Source organism: Typopeltis vanoorti, chromosome 10 (genome assembly GCF_054136105.1).
Source record: "Typopeltis vanoorti isolate ZY-2024b chromosome 10, IOZ_Tvanoo_1.0, whole genome shotgun sequence".
Classification (NCBI taxonomy): Eukaryota; Metazoa; Arthropoda; class Arachnida; order Uropygi; family Thelyphonidae; genus Typopeltis; species Typopeltis vanoorti.
In genome coordinates this window covers 12,722,751-12,739,088 of record NC_143558.1, presented here as the reverse complement: position 1 = coordinate 12,739,088, position 16,338 = coordinate 12,722,751, and the positions used below count along the sequence as shown (strand labels likewise).

The following is a 16,338-nucleotide window of genomic DNA, read 5'->3' as shown; positions in this document are numbered from 1 at the left end:
TTATTAAAAATAAATGCTAACACATTCCTCCCTCTAATATTATTATTATTAACATCCAACCTCCATGGTGTCAGAGACCTTCTGAAGTATGTGAGGAGTGTTTGCCTGGAGTAACAATAGAAAGTGTGGCTATGGCAATTAAGTGCAGTGAAAGGGTAGATGAGATAATTGTGATGGTAGGAACAAATGACTTGAGAGGTAATGTAAATTGGGAAGCGAGAGATATGAGATTCTGGCTTGAGGTAGTATGAAAGAGGACGCAGAGAGGAAAGATAGTGTGCTTGTTGCCTAGGTATGATTGTGAAGAGCTGAGCAGAAGAACAGTGATATTGAATAACATAATAGCTAGAATGTGTCAGAAGAGAGGATTGGAATATATGGATGCTTGGAGAGATTGCTGTTCTGAATGAGTCAGTGTGTCAATGCAGGGAAACTAGAATGACCAAGGTGGATGGTAGCAGGGGTGGCCTCTTGTGGGAATAGGTACTTGGGAGAAGGAGAACAACATCAGGTAGTGCTGAGCCCAGTGGAGCCTAGAGGGGATAATGCTGAATATAGAAACAGTGGCGTTTTTATGCTTTATACTAATGCCAGGAGTATCCAGAATAAAGGAGAGGAATTCATGGACCTGATAGCATCAGCCTGGCCAAAAATTATTGGGATCACTGAGACATGGTTGGCAGAAGAGGATATAATAACAGGAATAGAAGTAGCAGGGTACAGCATTTTTCGGCAGGATAGGAAGAGAAAGAGTGGTGGTGGTGTAGTACTGCTTATGATAAATGACGACTTATGTCCTCTAAGCGTGGAGGCTTTGGACGGCAGTGATACTAATGATTTTGAAAGCATATGGTGTGAGGTAGAGATAAGCAAGACGGGATATTGAGTAGGGTGTTGCTACAAACCAATGAGCAAAGAGGGTGGGGACCAGGAGATGTTTCGACAGTTGAGCTTGGCAAGTGCAAGAAGAATGATTGTTATGGGAGATTTTAACAACAGCAGTATAAATTGGGGACAGGAAGATGCATGTAGCAATAAGGGAATGGAATTTGTGTTTGAATGCATAAGTGCAGTAGCAGACTGGAAGTATCTAATTATAGGCCTGTTTGTGTGTAATCAGTAGTTTTTAAGTCTTGGAGAAATTAATGAGGGACTATATACAGCATTGGTCAGATGAGGGTGATGTTAACTGTGAGAATCAACATGGATTTGTTAAGGGGCGTTCTTGCTTTAGTAATATGATTGCCTTTTATAATAAAGTGACAAGAGCAGTTGATGAGGGAAAGGCATATACTGACCTTTTTTTGGATTTTGCAAAGGCATTTGACAGGGTGCCACATGATAAGCTGATATTTAAGTTGCAGCACATGGGTTTAAATTTTGGGTTAGTCAAATGGATTCAGGATTGGGTGACTGATAGGTATCAGAGAGTTGTGAATGGTGGGGCAATATCAAGGAAGCAGAAGGTTACAAGTGGGATTTCACAGGGCTCAGTACTGGGACCTGTATTGTTCAACCTTTATATCAATGATATTGTCAATGGATTGCAAGGGGACCAGTTGTTCGTGGATGATGTGAATCTGGGAATGGTTATCAGTAACAGTGCAGATGTGGCAGCCCTGCAAGAGGATTTGAATAAACTAGACAGATGGTCAAATGAATGGGGGTATCGGTTCAATGCAGCAAAATGTAAAGTAAAGTCTTGAGGTTTGGGATCCATCGATGGGAGGATGCATACTCGATCGGAGGAGGTGGGGAGACAAGAGATCTGGGGGTGATCATGGATAGAAAACTGAAATTCATGGAGCATATTGCAGAGGTGGTGAGGGTAACTCAGAGGATTGCTGTAATAATGAGACGGACACTGACCTGCAGAAATAAAAGAGTTATCATTCCGTTGTATAAGATCCTGATCAGGGTCAATTGAAGGGGATAAATTGACTGTGGAAAGGGTACAGAGGCAGATAACAAAGATGGTTTCAGGACTGTACAATATGAGTTATGAGTATCGACTGAGGGAATGTGGACTGCAGAGTTTGGTGGATAGAAGAAGGAGAGGTGATATGATCGAGACTTTTAAACTGCTGAGATGTAGTTACAGGGTAGACATTGGAGAGTTCTTTCCCTTGGTGGAACGGGGAAGGAGCAATAACAAGGGGTTATCCCTGGAAGTTACGAAAGGAGGCTGTGCGCAAGAGGGTGAGGAGTGGTTTCTTTGCATGGAGGTGGTTGAACCTTGGAATTCATTGCCTGAGAGAGTGGTTGGAGCATGAATGGTCAATTGGTTCAAGGAGTGGTATGATAAACTTTGTGTTTCCTAAAAATGACCTCCCACGATGAGTCTTTTAACTCCATGGAGGCCTAGATAATAATAATAATAAGCTATCCTATAAAACCCTTTAAGCAACTTAAATGTTTCTATCAAATCCCCTCTTTTTCTCCTATCAACCAATTTCTGCAATCCACACTCCTTCAATATATCCTCATAGGAAACATTCCACAGGCCAGTAACCCCTCTCACCCTAAGAAACCCAGGGCACCAGTCTTGAGCACAGTAATCCAGATGTGAGTGTATTAAGACCTTATAAAGAGGAATTACAACTTCCTTATCTCTACTAGTTAATGTGTTCTACACTGGGCAAGTAATCTTATGGGCTACCTTTAGCAATATGTCCTCTAACCTTTAACTCTCTCTCTACCACCACCCCTAAATCTCTAGCTTCCTCTATTTCCTGGGCTCGTAATCTGTTTATCCCAAAATGCATACATTTACATTTTTCAACATTGAACTGATACCCATTAACTTTTGCCCATACTGACAGCCTATTTAAATCATCCTGTAAGCTCTCCACGTCGCCTTAACTATTACTCTACCCAATTTTTCATCATCAGCAAACAACTGAATATTTCCTTTCAGGTTATTTCCTATATCATTTATGTACAAATTAAACAGCAATGGTCCCAGCACTGAACCTTGTTGCACACCAGTAGTCACCTGTTTTCACCTTGATCATATACCATTTTTTGATATCTGTCCAGCAGCCACCCTCTTATCTACTTAACCAGTGTCATATCCATCCCCATTTATTCTAATTTGTGTAAAGTGTTCCATATGGTATTCTGTCAAATACCTTTGCAAAATCATTGTGTAGCCATTTCTTTTATTGAACTCAGCTGTTACTCTATTATAAAAAGTTAATAAATTACTAAGGTATGACCAACCCTTCACAAAGCCATGTTGACCCTGATATAGTATGATATTCTTATCTACCCATTCTTGAATTCTCTTTTTTTTTTACCAATTTTTCTAGTACTTTTACCATCACCCCTGAGATACTGATTGGTCTATAATTTGCTACTGTAGCCTTAGAACCTTCCTTATGCAAAGGAATTATTTTGCCCTCTTTCCACTCCCTTGGAACTCTACCAGAGCTGAGACTTAAATTAAACAGCTTAGTGAAAGGCACTGCTAGTTCCCTTGCACATTCTCGCAAAACCCTAGCTGATATCCCATCTACTCCCACAGCTGTATTTACATTGAGATTCTGTAATATCCTAAGAACCTCCAATTCATCCACCTTTGTTCCCACATTAGTATCTGTCACATACGTTAAAGCAGTAACCTCACTAGGAAGATATATGCTTGCAAATTGGCCTATGCATATCCTGCATGTCTTATGACCTAGTCTCATTAATGTCTATGATTTTTGGACAAGTTGAACTAGTCAGTGACCAAAAAAAAAGTCTCCTTTCTCTCCTCTTAGTACTAATATTTTGGCATTAGTTTATACAAAATCTGCAAACCATTTATAACGAATGCTGTACATTATCAGACATTCTGAAAGCAGATCTTTCAAGATATTTCATAGATGTATTAATTTCTATGAATACAGAATTTCAAATGTCTTTCTATATTTCTAGTTGCTGATTATAGCTTGTTACATATCATGCATAATGATTGCAAGATAGTTTAAGTCACAGAATCTTTCAGATCACTAATAGTTCTTGCAATGATTATGAAAAAAATTATTTATTTATTTATTTTTGAAACTTGTTCTTTTAGCCCACCTCAGATTTTGATTCTTTTATTATAGGATCTATAAATTAGAATATAGAAATCAATTTAATTTTTGTTATAATTATAATGCCAGATTTTTATTAACCTTTTGTACTTTCTAAGATTTTTTTTCTTAATTAAGTTGCCCAGCTGGACTTTTCATACTCTTCTAAATTAATTACTTTTAATAAAAATACATAAACTTGTCTTTATTATTAACTGCTTAACAGACTAATTAAATCTCATAATATTTGTCATTATCAGTTTTTAACAAAATCCTATTTTTCCCTAATTTTTATATGCTAATTTCCATTTTGTTTCAATTTCCAATATTTGTGAACAAATACCTCAAGTTATAAGCCAAGCTTTAGATCCACTTCTAAAGAAGAACAACTTTTAGATGTTGTCCCATCTATAGTTTGAACCTATTTAATACAAATCCTTATTTGTCAAAATACTGCCATGTTCACTGCATTAAATCAATTTGTTTTCACTGTTTCCTTATAAATATATAGAATGCCCTAGCCTAACCATTCTCGCATACTGCTTTGTTTTTAGTTGTGGATCATTGTCCTTATAAACATATTTAAAACATATGACAAATTCTATATGACATAAAATTCTTGTTTTTGTCCTTAAGCCTTAAGTTTGCCAAGCATAGGCAAACAATATCTTCATGACTAGGCTACATGTATCTAGTGGCTGTTGACTTTATATCACATTTTCAGAACTCCATAATGCACCCTCATCCCATGTGTGTGTGGATTGCACACATTATGGGAAGGATCACTTGCATAGACTAGTTTGATCTTTATTGAGGTCCTAACAGTGGATTCTGAAAGTTAAATTAATAGAGAATAAGTTCAAGACAGAAATTATATGTTCCATATAACAACATCTATACAAGTAGCAAAATGGTATATCACTACATTATTAAAATATTAATGAGAAATTATTACAGCAATACAGAATTAGCAGAGCTTAGTAGATAAAATTCTATGTTCATTTTACAGCAATTTCTTTTGCTCGCACTTAGGTAAAGGATAAAAACAATAATATAATTTTTGTCATATATAATTTATCTTCTGACCAAGTGAAAAAAACAATAATTGCTGGAATTAAATATAATTGTAACAAAATGAAAAGATTGCTTGCTGATTTACTCTTCAGAGAGCAATAAAGTTTTCTAATTATCCAAGTCTGTAATTTTCTTAATATTTTAGTGTAATTAATTTTTTAAGGAAGCCAGTATATCAGACATACTTGTAGAAATAACAATTTAATAGTAAAAAGAATTTATTGTCACTAATATTTCTGACTTTTATAAGGACATCCTCAGAGAGGATATATTAAGGAATGATAAAAAAATATTTAAGTGTCACATGTCACAAAACTTCAAGTCTTGGTTACAGTTGCACAAGAAAGAATACCCACTGTTAGAGTTCAAAGGAAACAGTAAACAGTTATGGATATATCCCATCTAATCCCATAAATGAGTATTAGTGCACTGTTTTCAAACTCATCTGAAGCTGGCTGCTCTAAGGATCCACTCTCCTCCTTTGTTTCACGTGTTTACAAGGTTCCTTCTTCTTGCAGTTTATCATAATATGGTGAAAACTATGAGATCTGATAACTTCCACCTTGAAGAACATAAGAAATACATCTGCCACTGTAACAATGGTCAGTCAAGTATAGCTGATCATGCCTTGCATCTTGCGTGGGCTCAAATAGAAAAAAATTACTATGCTTCATTGCAACAAATACAAATTTGAAAGACTTCATTTGGAAACAGAAGCAGATTTAAAAAGCAACCTAATTTAAATAAATATGGTTGGATTAAACTTCCTAAGATTTGGGAAACTTTAATTCTTAGGCCTCCCACACAACAGCTAAGGCTAGCCAACAGCACCCATTAGAGCACCTCTCACAGGGCTTTAAGCTTTAATCTTTTTCCACTAATTGTTTTGTGTGCTTTTAAAAATTTAAGATTCTATCCATGATTATGTTTCTCTGACAGAGACAAAATATCTAAGGATCCACTCTCCTCCTTTGTTTCACGTGTTTACAAGGTTCCTTCTTCTTGCAGTTTATCATAATATGGTGAAAACCATGAGGTGATTACTTGGGTGGTTGCCAGCAGTGCAAGGACCCCTGTGAAAAAAGGGTATATGTGGAACTACAAGGGGGGGTGATTATGAAGAGCTCAGGAGACAGCTTGCAGGTGTAGCATGGAATGAGGAGTTAGCTGGAAAAGAGATCAATGCAGCTTGGGGGATTTTCAAAAAATATTTAGTGGATGCAATGTCTAAATGTATACCACGGGTGAGAAGGTTAAATAAGTTAGGTGTGAGATGGATGAATAAAGAGATTAAGCATGCAATACAGAGAAAAAGGGCATTGTGGAGGCAGCATAAGAGAAGTGGAAGTAACCAATTTCATGAGTTCTACAAAGACCAGGCAAGGAGAGTGACTTGGTTGGTGAGAGTAGCTAAAGAGAGGTATGAACAGCAGTTAGCTAATGAAGCTAAAAAGAATCCTAGGGAGTTCTTTCGATATGTAGCCAGCAAAAGAAAGAATGATTATGGAAGGATGACATTGATTGGAGGAAATGGTATAAAGACAGCTGTTGCAGAATGTGTGGTGGAGATACTTAATGAGCAGTTCATAAAGATCTTTCAATCTTGTGAATGTGACTTCATGGAGAGATTAAGAGCAGTTGATGATGGGGAGGAGAGACTGACTGTAAGTGAGCAAGAGGTGTTTGGGGAGTTGAGTAAACTAGATGTAAATAAGGCTGTGGGACTTGATAATATATCACCACGTATTCTGAAGGAATGTGCCAGAGAGTTGACACCTGCCTTGACATAGTTTTTTAATACGAGTCTTGCACTTGGTCAAGTCCCTAAAGAGTGGAAGGAGGGCAAGATTGTGCCACTTCATAAAGGAGGTGATCGAACTCAAGCATCAAACTATAGGCCTATCTGTGTGTCGGGTGTTGTGGTTAAGTTGTTGGAGAAGCTTGTGAGAGCTAGAATCCAGAGTTGGGTTGACAACAATGGTATAATCTTTGATGGACAGCATGGATTTGCTAAAGGGAGGTCGTGTTTTAGTAATCTACTTACTTATTACAATAAAGTGACTGCTTCCTTGGACAGAGGAGAAGGATACACAGTAATATACTTGGATTTCGCAAAAGCTTTTGATAGAGTGCCTCATGATAAGTTGACAGTCAAACTAGAGCAGATGGGGTTGGATATTAGATTAGTGCATTGGATTGGAGACTGGCTATCTGATAGGTATCAACAAGTTGTGTATGGGGGTGCAATATCCAGGAAAAGGAAAGTCACTAGTGGAGTGCCTCAGGGATCTGTTTTAGGGCCATTACTATTTAACTTGTATATTAATGATATTGGCGAAGATTTGGATGGAGATATTCAGTTGTTTGCAGATGATGCAAAGTTGGGAAGAACCATAAAGAGTAGTGAAGATGTTGTGGCCTTGCAAGAAGACTTGAATAAATTGAGTGATTGGGCAAGCAAATGGGGGTATGAGTTCAATGTTGCAAAATGTAAGGTTTTAAAATTTGGAAAACAAAGATGGGATGCAGAATTTATGCTTGGTAAGAATACATTGTTGGAAGTAGAGGAAATAAGAGATCTGGGAGTGATAGTGGATAAAGATCTAAAATTTAGGGGTCACATCGCCAAAATTGTGAAGACAACACAAAGACTTCTGGGAATGATGAGGAGGACACTGACGTGTAGAAGTAGGGAGATTCTTGTTCCATTGTATAAGGCTTTGATTAGGCCACACATGGACTATTGTGCCCAGATTTGGTCACCTGGTTTTCAGAAGGATGAGGAGATGTTGGAAAGGGTCCAAAGGCGACTGACTAAGGTAGTTTCTGACCTCTGGAATGTCAAGTATGAGGAAAGATTGAAAAGATGTAATTTGCAGAGACTAGTGGAGAGAAGGAAGAGGGGAGATATGATAGAGACCTACAAGTTGGTAAGGGGTTGCTATAGGATCAATGGTGGAGAAGTTCTACAGCGAATAGTGGGAGATCAGGGGAGAACCAGAGGTCATCCCTGGAAACTGTATAAAGAGGGTGTGAGTAGGGGAGTGAGAGGCAGGTTTTTTTCGTGCAGAGTTGTGAATGATTGGAATGCCTTGCCTGAGAGTGTGGTGTCTGCAAGGAGTTTGAATGTGTTTAAGACCCGGTATGATGAGATGTGTGTGAGATAAAAGGACCTCCTAGATGAGTCTTTGACTCCATGAGGTCTTGTTTAATAATAATAATAATAATAATAATAATATAGTGTCTATTATAGTGTCTATTAAACGTTTGTTTACTTATTTCTTTCTGCTGCATTCATTCCATTAATCCTAATTATGATCCCATCCCATCTTCCCTCATGTTAAGCTAATTGACCTGTCACAGCCAAGTAACTTGGCTTCTTAGAAACCTAATACTGCTTATAATAGAGTTTTAATCCTATGTACATCATCTTCTATTGCTGTAAATAGCTTTTATTCTTCTGACTAGTTTGCTGTTTTGCAAACGAGTCAGAAGATGAGACTAGCTGACTCATCTTCAATCAAAATGTCCTAATAAAGGTTCTTCACATCCTAGACAGAATACAAACACATCTTTCCAGCAAAGAGCTATGTGTATACTCTGAATTTTTTTTTTCCAGAAAAAATCCTTAGCTTGTCCATGGTGCTAATATACAGTCGATTCCGCTTAAATGGAACACGTTGGAACTAATCCATTTTGGCCCAGTTAAGTTGCTGCCCCAGTTAAACGAACTAATAATAAATTCTAAAATAAAATATGTAATATGCAGGTAAATGAATAAGTAGGTTAAAATAATAATAATTAGGTACCTATTTTAATGGTTTATTAAACCAAAATACAGAAAATATTTGTACTATAAATTATGCAGAAAAAATAATGCATACATGATAACTTTTATAATTTCAAATTTTAATTTTGCAAAAATGCATCACGTGTAGTCTGTCTTTTGCTTCTGAAATTTTGCAGTTCTACAAAATCAGCACAGATATTCAGTGCGGATGTAGGGCTTCCTTCATTACCTTCCTGCATAAAATAACACTGTAACCCGACTATAAATTTTTTGGCCTCACGATTAGTTACAAGCACAGGTGGGTCATCATCCTCATCATCGCATTCTTCGTCAAATTTTTGACGTTTGGATTTAATGACTTCAACAATTGCATCTTCAAAGTTTTCATTTTCATCGTAACATGGTAAATTGTCATCTATTGTTGAAAATTCTTTATTATTCATGATAGGAGCTTGCAGTATGTCTTCATTTTCATAACTACTCAAAATTTCAATAACCTCCAAAGGTTTTAAACCGCAAACAGCAAAGCAGTTTTGTATTGTGCTGCTTTTTATAGCTTGCCAACTGTCAGAGACAAACTGTATTGCTTGCAAAATGGAAATTTTTGCACTGATCTCTCTGGCCGTTGATGAACTTGTTAATAGGTTTTCATCAATGGATTCCACTATGTAACTAACCAATTTTCCTCGATACACCGTCTTTAAATTTTTTATTATCCCCATGTCCATTGGTTGCACTGAGGATGTTGTATTAGGAGGAAGAAATTCCAGCCTTATATTTTTTAGATTATCTAAATGAGGGTGTGCAGCACAATTATCAAGAAGCAACAAAATTTTCCTCTGCTTTGTTGTAATTCTACATCCCAATTCATAAGCCAATTCCAAAAAATTTCAGAAGTCATCCACGCATTACTATTGGCATGGTACTCTACTGGTAAACTCTCTATTCTTAACCCCTTAAAGCATCGAGGCTTAGCATTTTTTCCTGCAATTAATAGTTTTCGTTTGTCCGTACCTGACGTATTTGCATAGCATAACACAGTAATGAGGTCCATTGCCCTTTTATACCCTGACAGTGCAATGTGCTTATAACACAGGGAGCCGTCTGGCGTAGCACGATAATAGAGGCCGGTTTCATCAGCATTGTAAATATCATCTGAACAGAAATTCTCTAAAAAGTAAGGATTTTAGTATTTTGTCATTGTTCAGCGCTTACATTGTCGGCACTGCCCTTTTTGCCGTGCGCTTTTTTAAATTTGATATTGTGTCTCGCTTTCCATCGAGACAACCAGCCAGCAGTTGCTTTAAAATCATTGTGGTCCAGCTTTTTAGTGATCTCCTCTGACTTCGCCTGCAACACTGGGTCGCTGATATTCACGCCTCGCCTGCTAACTATAGAAAACCATTGATCTAATGCTTCTTCGACTTCTGGATCCTTTCCATCATGCTTTCTTTTGGATGTTCCTGGAATTTCTTTCTGTAATGTCCACTCCTCATGCAGTTGATTTTCTTGTTGTAGGAGACGTGCTATGGTAGATTTTGGCACACCAGTTATATCAGCAAGTCTATGATGGCTTGTATTTAATGGCTGGCTTTTAATTTTATCCAGCAAAGCAATTTTACTTGAAAGTGTAAAATCATTTCTTGGCATCTTGGCAAAGATTTAAAAATTTTAAATAAAATTGACACAATAAATCGATATTGCTAGGTACAGTATATAGTTAGGGTAGATTCTTAATCAGACGCGTACTTGCCAGATGCACGATGAAAGATAACTGATTCGCATCACGCTAGTGTTGCCAAATATTAGTGTACATAGTGTTGCCATATTTTCGAAAAATCCATAAAATATATCAAAAATTGCTAAATTCCTTTTCAGCTACTGTCCCAATTAAGCATTTAAATTATATATTAATATGTTGGTTTGGTTTCTGTTCTTTGAGATTTGGCCCAAAAAAGTGGCTGCCCCAATTAAACGGAATCAACTGGATTATAGATTTGTAACCTTTTATGGATAAGAGTGACAAAAAAAAAACTGTCAGTATTTTCCTTGATGATATATACTGTATATAAAAGCTGTGACCAAAACTCAAATAGTAAATTTAATAGCTCCTCTTTGATGATGATGTCCTTGTAACAAATGATGAAATCTTAGTGAAAGTTGGTTGATTATTGTTATGCATTTAATAATAACTCGAATATCCAAATAGTTAATAATAATAACTATTTGGACTCTACTAGGCTAGAATAATATTCCTGTACATTTAGCAGCAATATATGAATAAGAGTTAATTAAATTTCAGCTGCTTCTTGCATTTAGAAATAAGTCTCCCAAACTGTTAGAGAATTTAACAAATAATTATAATAAAACTATTATAATTTAAAAAATCTTCTTCATTCATCACTAAAGGATGAATCTTATCAAACAAATCTAAATGTTAGTAGGTGTTATAGTTTACAATATGACCTATGATAAGAGTCAGCATAAATTTGCATAAAGAATATATGGATACATATTCTTTCCATTCAGCTGGTACTGTACAGCACTTCATATTTGGCTGTTTGAGGGAGTTCATACAGTACAACTTTTTTTTTTCAAGATTGCCTCCAAACAAATTTAAAAAAAAAAAGAATGTAGATTTAAATCTAGTAATCTCAGAAGCCAGAGCCAGAACTTTTAACTGGTTGAGTTCAGAATATTCAAGCTCCTCCTCCCTCTAGATGTCGAAAGTTTTTTCCATTTAGTTATATTATAAATTAAAGATGCCAAGAAATTATATACTTGATTTCATCCTTTATCCAAGTGTAAGCAAACAAAGTTTGCCCATGAAGTAACTTCATTACAGGGCAACTTGTATGTAGAGGCTAATGACTTCACATCAGTTGCCTTAGTATCCCATAATGCAATGCACATATCCTTATAGACATGCATTATGGGAATGGCCACTACTCAGACCAGTTTTGACTTTTATTGAAGTCTCATCACTGGGAGCCAGATCCAGAAGTGACACCAAAGAGTTTGAGGAAAAGAATGATGCTAGGAGGTTAGCTTTTTCTTTGGGTGCTGTAACAGTGGTGCCATCTGGATGGGAGAGAGAGCTTGGAGTGCAGGTGAGCAGAAGTTGTGTCTGATGGCTTTTGTGAGGGACCAGAAAGCACAGCTACCATTTGGACTAGAGACAAGTTTTCTGATAATGGCTTTTATTAAGTTGAATTTGGATTTACTGATACTTGATTTACATTTATTACATGCTGTGATAAAGATGTAAGCATCAGCTTACAACAGATGGCTTGCATTGGGTTCTCAATGCAAGCCATCTGTTGTAAGCTGAAGTTGTTTTTTTTCAACTACTTTCATACATCTTCTGTTGAATCAGGGCTTGGAATTTGGAGGAATTTTGCATGGAATGAGGGATAAATGCCTTCATGCCGCTGAGGATAATTTCTGTGACTCGCTCAGTGTAGGTGTCTGTGTAAGAAGTGCAAAATCAATAATCATGCTATGGGAAAGTACTAGTTTGGAGATACATCCCATCTAATGGAAACCAGCATATATGTATTCGGCCTATTCAAATGTGTTGGATAAGAAAATGTCATATACAGTGAAATTCTTTTACTTATCCAACCCATATTCACCTTATCATAAAATGCAAGTAGATGGCTAAAGCAAGATCTACCCTTGACCAACCCATGCTGACCATCATAAAGAATTTGATATCTCATGATAAGTTATTGTACAAGGTGCATGAAATGGAAATGGATAATAGATTAATTAGGTGGATTGAAGATTCGCTTTGTGAATGATATCAGCAAGTTGTGTATAATGGAGTGGTGTTTCAAAAAAAGAAGGTAATCAGTGGTGCCTCAGGGTTCTCCTCTTGGGTTCCAGGTGTTTAATTTATTTACTAATCATAGGACATATGGAGTGGGAGAATTGTATATAGCACTGTCAATGTTAATTCCCTTGAGAAAGATTTGAATAGACTTTTAGCTTGGATAAATGAGTGGGATTATAGTTTTAATAAAGTGCAAGGTTGCATTTAGAGTGCAGAGTGAAAACATTGCAGAAGGTCCAAAGATGAGTGACTAACGAAATATTTATACTCTGGAATGGAGAGAAATAAAGGAATATAAATTACAGAGTTTGATGGATAGGAGGAAAAATGGTGAAATAAGAGAGCCATTTAAGTTAGTAAGTGGATTTCATTGGATTAATATGGGGAGAGGTAAAGAGAGATGTAGTGAAGAAGAATGTGACGAGTAAATATTTTACATGGAGAATGGTGGATGAATGGAACACATTACCAGAACACATTGTGAATGCAGAAATTGTTGTGCATTTTAAGATTCAGTATGATAAATATGTTGCTGATTGAGTGAATTTCTCACAATGAGTCACACAAACCTCTCAACAATTTGGGACTATAAAAACCTTTAGACTGCCATGCTAAATTAATTTGCTCAGATAACAGTGCAATCAACACAGAGCTCGCCTATGGCCAATGGCTACATCTCCCACCAAATACAAAGAATTTTAACACCATGCATGCATGCACACACACACACACACACACACCATCCCTCACTCCCTCCCCCCCTCTCCCAAACATAGATTACAGCAAATCTATCACCATACCCTATATCCATGGCATCTCAGAAAAGCTAGCCAAGATTTTAAAAAAGCACAATCTTGTGACCACTTCTAAACCACACAAAAAGCTAGCAGCCCTTATCCACTCCCCCAAAGACCAGGTACCACCTCTGGATTTATTGGAAGTTTACCAGATACCCTGCAGCTGCAACCTCGTATAACAGAACACCAAGATTACATCCGATTTCACCACTCCAGATTAGCAAACTGTACCCTGTATACCCAGCACAGAATCTGTTGGAAAAAAGCCACCTTACTCCACCGAAGTAAGTAAGTTCAAGAGGCTTTACCTGGAATTAGCTTTTATTAACTATCCCAACCCTAAACAAATATGGTTGTATCAGACTCCCTCTCATATGGGAAACACTCATCCTCAGAAGTCAGCCCAACAACCAATAACTCCCAACAAAAGCCAATAAGTGGCATAACTGAAGAACTTTAGGTCTCCTGTATATCTCTCCAGTTTCTTCATCTTTTTTACTGGAGTGTACCTGTGTGCACATGTCTAATACAAGTGTATTTTTCCGTGATGATGCCTTTGATAGATTTTATGAAAAACCTTCAGTGAATGGGGAAAATGCCCATTTTTATTAAACTGACTTATTTCTAGAATCTTGATTTTCTTGATTAAATGATTTGACTTTGGCAAAATATAGGATAATAAGTAAATAAATTTATTTATTAACAAATACATTGTTAATTTCCTTAAAAAATATACAATGATTCATGGCAGTGGTTTGTTACTGATGTAGAGTTGAGGAGATTTATAAGATGTAATTCTGGTGTCAGGCAGGCAGGCTGAAGACTTAAACAGATAAATGGGCAATAATGACATAACGTCATTGAACAATTAATGGGGATGTAAGTTCAATGTTGCAAAATGTAAGGTTTTAAAATTTGGAAAACAAAGATGGGATACAGAATTTATGCTTGGTGAGGATACATTGTTGGAGGTGTAAGAAATAAGAGATCTGGGGGTGATAGTGGATAAGGATCTGAAATTTAGGGGACACATCGCCAAAATTGTGAATACAACACAAAGGCTTTTGGGAATGATGTGGAGGACACTGACGTGTAGAAGTAGGGAGATTCTTGTTCCGTTGTATAAGCTTTGATTAGGCCGCAAATGGACTATTGTGCCTAGATTTGGTTACCAGGTTTTCAGAAGGATGAAGAGATGTTGGAAAGGCGACTGACTAAGGTAGTTTCTGACCTCTGGAATGTCGAGTATGAGGAAAGATTGAAAAGATGTAATTTGCAGAGTCTGGCAGACAGGAGGAAGAAGGGAGATATGATAGAGACCTACAAGTTGGTAAGGGGTTGTTATAGGATTAATGCTGGAGACGTTTTACAGAGAATAGTGGGAGATCAGGGGAGAACCAGAGGTCATCCCTGGAAACTGTATAAAGAGGGTGTGAGTGAGAGGCAGGTTTTTTTCATGCAGAGTTGTAAATGATTGGAATGCCTTGCCTGAGAGTGTGGTGTCTGCAGGGAGTTTGAATGTGTTCAAAGCACGGTATGATGAGCTGTGTGTGTGATAAAAGGACCTCCCAGATGAGTTTGATCCATGAGGTCTTGGGTAATAATAATTATAATAATAAGTAGCTAATCACATCATACCTGTCCTATGTACAGTAGTTCAGGTATGATGTGATTAGCTACTTATTATTATAATTATTACTTGGTTTACTTGGTTTTACTGATTACTTGGTTTCTATGATAATGAGATGCTTAGAGCAGTGTTTCTTAAACTGTGTTCTGCAGACCCATAGGACTCCACAAAGATGTGTAGAGCTTCCCCAGAGTATACAAACATTTATAACTTCTGTTAGATGGGTTTTATGAAAAAGCTTTAGTGAATGGGAAAAATACCCATTTTTATTAAGCTGACTCATTTCTAGAATCTTGATTAAAATATTTTTCAGTAACAGTTCACTGTTATAATTCCTTTCTGATAATTTTTATGAAACTTTTCTTAGGGATTCTGCAAAAGAAAAAAAATATATATATATATATATTTATGTATGGTGCACAGTCTCAAAAAGTTTAAGAAACACTGCTTTAGAAAATGTCCTGTGAAGTGTAAAGCAGTATCAGGACTCTGAAATGTTAGATTATAAGGAAAGGGGGGGGGGGGTAACATGTTAATGCTGATAAGTTCACTTTACCCTTTGAAGTAAGAAGTATAATGCAGTGGTAGAACTGTGCTCTAGGAAGTAGATTAGATTAAAAACCCAGGGAATGATACAGTTGAGATTTTGTATAGTTTTTAGAATATGCATTGCAAGAGTCATAAATATCACACAGTGTATTTCTGGTATGATAAAGAGATCACTGACATGTAAAGACAAAAATCACATAATTTCTCTGATACCTGAACTATCGTGCATAGGATTAATACTGTATGAGGATACTGTAGAGTATGTCCAGAGATCAATAACTGAGGTATCTGGAATGTTAGATTATGAGAATAGATTAAGGAACATAAACTTGCAGTCCTTGGTATCTAGATGGAGAAGAGGTGATATGATAGTGATAGGTGAGGAAGATTATTTTATCTGATTAATAGAGGGAATGGAGAGAGGAGAAGAACAAGAGACCATCCTGAAAGTTCACACCATTATGAGTATAAATAAATTTAGGCTATAATATCACAATAGATGCGTTATTGGTTAAGTGGAAGTTCTCATAATGAATCCATCAATAATAATAAGTCCAATGTATCCTAAGTATCTGAAATGTCACTTTGAAACAAATAATATC

At 36.6% G+C, this 16,338-nt stretch overlaps 1 protein-coding gene across 3 annotated transcripts in view; it reads left to right on the top strand.

Moving 5' to 3' along the window:
- RyR (Ryanodine receptor) overlaps window positions 1–16,338 on the top strand; it is a 1,703,288-nt gene that overhangs the window by 1,420,373 nt on the left and 266,577 nt on the right. The gene's annotated exons all lie outside the window — the stretch shown is intronic.